Below are 4,301 nucleotides of genomic sequence, written 5' to 3'. Positions count from 1 at the left end.
GTGATAAAGGTAGGCAAAGTAGCCCATACCTGTAATCCCAGTACTCTGGGAGGCTGAGGCAGGAGGATAGCAAGATTGAGTCCAGCTTGGGCAATTTAGCAACCTATTGACACCTTTTCTCATCACACACACACACACACACACACACACACACACACTCACACACATGCAAGAATACACACAAAGGCTTGCTGTGTGGCTCAGTGCAAAGGCACTGAACTCTATCCTCAGTACTGCAAAGGAAAAACAAAGAGGAAATGATGGCTATGAAAGACATTTATTTAACATACAGAATAAATAGGATTTGGGGTGGCACCCAGGCATGGAGTTCCTGGTGGGCCGTGGCTCTGGGGCTGCGAATGCCTGTGCCACTGGCTTTATGGCTGCTGGTGTTGCTGGGCTCTGCTAAGAGGCAGCGGACTGCAGCGGGTGGCGGCAGGCTGAGCCGGATCACAATGAAGCCCTGGAGGACCGCTGCACGGTGGAGAGCTGATCTGACCTCACCGAGCAGCACTGTGCCTTCCTCAGAACCGACCCTCTACAGGGACTCCCGGATAAGTGGAGGTTTCAGGCCCTGTGCTCTCAAAGGTCTGTCGGCCACAGTTCGGGGACAGCAGTTTGGCTTTGCACCCGCCAACACCAATTCTTTAGCAGAAAGTGGACTTATCCTTCCAACAATATGTAGAGGAGCTGCCATATCACCAAGGCCCTATTTCTCTGGGCAACAACACTCTGTACTTTTGGGGGGCAATAACTTCAGAGTGGGCATCACTAGTCCAGCGCTACTCCCCACTTCCGTTTTATGTGCTGGGAATCACTCCTGCGTATAGCTTTGGAATGGGCCCAGATTTTCGGAGGTGATCTATGACCATAAGCACTGGTTCCTCTACCCACCTGAGAAGACTTTGGAGTTCCACCCCAACGAGACCACGCTGACCTGGCTTCAGGACACACACCCAGCCTTGGTACCATCTGAAAGGCCCCTGGAGTGTACCATTTGGTCTGGTAAAGTGCTGTATTTTCCAGACCTTTGGTGGCATGATACACTCAACTTTGACACCAGTGTCTTTATCTCCACCTTCCTTGGCAGGCCCCGACACACCAGGATGTTCCCCTGTACCAGTCACTAATTTTATGATAGGAACAGCGGCCACGGTGGCAGCTCTCACCGAACCCACCCTCATCTGCTTTTCCAGCCCAGAAAGAAGATAAGAGGCTCACAGCCTGGCAAAGGCTATGCCGAAAGGGTAGCAGTCCAGAGTCCACCAGCAGAACTGATGAGGGCAGGCACAGCAACACAAATTATGTACAGGAACTGGGGCTTCTACCTCAGGACCTTCCTGAGCCAGGATATCTGGCAGGATGGAGCAAGGGGCCTTAGTAGTCCTCCACCCAGCCATTCTCAGAGAAGACTGCATCGATGACCTCCTTCGTAGCCAGGTTAGGGATGAGCTGTTCCTGGTCACAAGGTCAAAGTGGCACACAGGCTGCAGTGAGAGGAGTCCCACCTTCCTTCTGGATGGCACCATTCAATAGGGTTGCAGCTGGGTTCCGTGAAAAGAGAGGAAGAGGAAGTCAGCCTGTGTTTCACAGGTCCATTCTGTTTCAGCAGATGCATCCTTCGCCGCTGCTGTCTCCTCTGGACATCAGACTCCAATTTCTTCAGCGTTTCAGTGTGAACTCACACAAAAGGCTCTCGACAGCTTCAGTCTCAGATGGGTGCTCCATTCTAGGGTTTCCAGCTTCTTGGATCGAGGAGCTATGTGTCCTCTGGCTCTGTAGCATACAAATTGCCTTTATAAACTATCCAACCTCTGATCATGTAAATCTCTCTAATAAAATTCTTTACCTAACTATAAATAATATGTACATTAGAATATGTATGTGTTCCATTGAGTTTGTTCCGAGAACCCTAACCAATATAGTGGCTAAGCCAGATGTTTTTATATAGAAATGATTGTTTGAAGAATTAAGGTTCTTAGGGCTCTCCATTTCTATATTTGGCTTATTATTTTACCTTATGATTTTTTTCAGCTTTAATTGAGTTTATTGGTACATTTTAGGGATACAGTACAGTTACATTCATTGTTGGGATCTTGTACCTCTACATGACGTCTTGATTCTCATTTTTTCCCCTTCCCCCTGCCCTCCCTTCACCCCCTCCTCCCCTCCCCATCTACAAACACTTTATTTTCATCTTTTCATTCTCTCACATTTTTTTCTTTTCCCTTTTTACTCTTCCCTTACCCATCCCACCTTCCCTACACCTTTAGCCCCTTTCTTCCCATTTCTAAATGTCAGTAATCTTATTAGAATCTTATGCATTGTTGCAGATTATTCACACCAGGGAAACTATTCGGTATTTACACATGTGTGACTTTTTTATTTCACTTAGGAGTATATCTTCAATATGTATCCATTTTCCTATGAATGAATCTATTTTCTCATTCTTTATGGCTGAGTAATATTCCATTTTATAGAAAAACCACAACTTCTTTATCCGTTACCTTATGATCTTTTAAAAAAAATATTAGGCCAGTTAGTTTTAATACCAGACTTTATATTAAGGAGAAAATGTTTGAATTAAATATAAATACAGTAAGATTTCTTTGTGAATATGCTCTCAACATTTCACTGATGCTAGGGAACTAAGTGAAATTTCTGCTACTCAGTCACAGTAGAATCATTGTGAACACCTCCCTCCCTTCCCATGGAGGATGAGTGGAGGCTATTTCATTTGGCAGTGGGCCTCATGGTTTCCCAGAGCAGCCTTCATTTGCACCTGAGAAGTCTCTAAAATTTTAATTACAGACTTATCTATCTTTTCTGAATATGAGATTCATAACATAAAGTGTTTTTTGAATGGAAGTTCTCAAATGCCAGCAAAATTCTTTGTGGAAAGATACAGATAGAAATTAAAGAAAAATATGACATCATCTAAGAATTTTAAATACTGGTTTAATAGATTAATTCAACTTTAGAAGCAAGAAACAAAAAATATTAAAAAGATTAAATGTACTTTGTAGAATTATTTGGCAGATTGTATTAATGGCTTGATGATGGAAAAAATATTTCTGCAAATTGCTATTTTTCAAATTTCTAAGTAATACTCAATTTCACTTTTATTTGGGGCTTTATCAGTTGAAAAAATTTTAAAAATCCACAAAATTAGATTTGTTAAAAGTATAGTAATTTAATTATCTCATCACTGTACAGACTGATATTCATGAAAATGGAGTTTCATGTTAGATATTTTCCTGGTTCATTCTACAGTTTGATTATAGCAGTCGTTGAAGGTTAAAAGAAATTTGCTAAAAGTTACACTTAATTGAATGAATTATTTTTAGCCTAATTTAGTAGGAATTGGTTCAGTCTATTTCATGAAACAACCTTTATTTTTCTTTTTTTACCCTGTGACCTCTTGAAAATGAATCTCTTCAATGACAGGATCATTCAGAGTTAGTATCAGATATTTCCCCCATCACCTTGGTCTTTAGTTGGAAACCTGCCTGAATGGCACTGGGTCATAGCAAGCTTCTAAGTGCATTACATGATTCCTCCTTTGGAAATATATTCTGGTTTCCATAGTTTTGCTTTCCTGTTAAATGGTGGATTTTGCCATTAAGCTGTATATTTGCTATTTATAGATGTTATTTCATTTGGTAGCAAATCCTCGAAAGAGATCTTCAATAGAAGGGTTGTTTATTTCTCTCTTATGGAAATAAAATCTGGAGCTGCCCACTTCAGGTACGTATAACACTGTGTGGGGTCACAGATCAAGGCTCCTTCTGTCTTTTTCTCCGCCCCTCCTAGCACCTAGCTTCTACCTCATATTTTAAGAGTGCTATTCTACAGTTGCCATCTTGTCAGCCTTCCAACTATCAAGGAGTCAAAAGGGGCAAGGAAAGCAAAATCCTCAAACTAATAACATTTCCATAAAATTGTTCACAACATTTTCATATTCTATCAGCTAGGTCCATAACTAGCTGCCATGAAGTCTGAGCAATGAAGTCTTTATTGCAAGTGACCACGCACCCTGCTAAGCCCTTAGGATTTCATAGGTAAAGAAGGAAGGAAAGAGTGGTGTGTGGTGGTATGTACTTGTAATATCAGCACTATAGGAGGCTGAGATGGGAGGAATGCGAGTTTGAGCCTAGGTTGGAAAATTTAGCAAATTAAGGAGACTGTGCTTCAAAATTAAAAATAGTAACATAAAAGGGCCGAGGATGAGGATATAGCTCAGTGTGAAAGTCCTGGATTCAAAGCCTTGCAGAAAACAAAAAAAAAAAAAAAGGAAGAAA

At 41.6% G+C, this 4,301-nt stretch overlaps 1 pseudogene; it reads left to right on the top strand.

Moving 5' to 3' along the window:
• The first annotated feature begins 322 nt into the window (after positions 1–322).
• LOC109117633 lies at positions 323–1,130 on the top strand (annotated as a pseudogene).
• The last annotated feature ends 3,171 nt before the right edge of the window (positions 1,131–4,301 follow it).

This window comes from Fukomys damarensis, unplaced genomic scaffold (assembly GCF_012274545.1).
Source record: "Fukomys damarensis isolate Sample0158 unplaced genomic scaffold, DMR_v1.0_HiC HiC_scaffold_38, whole genome shotgun sequence".
Classification (NCBI taxonomy): Eukaryota; Metazoa; Chordata; class Mammalia; order Rodentia; family Bathyergidae; genus Fukomys; species Fukomys damarensis.
Note: the sequence above shows the minus strand (reverse complement) of the source record. Positions and strands in the feature narration are given on the sequence as shown.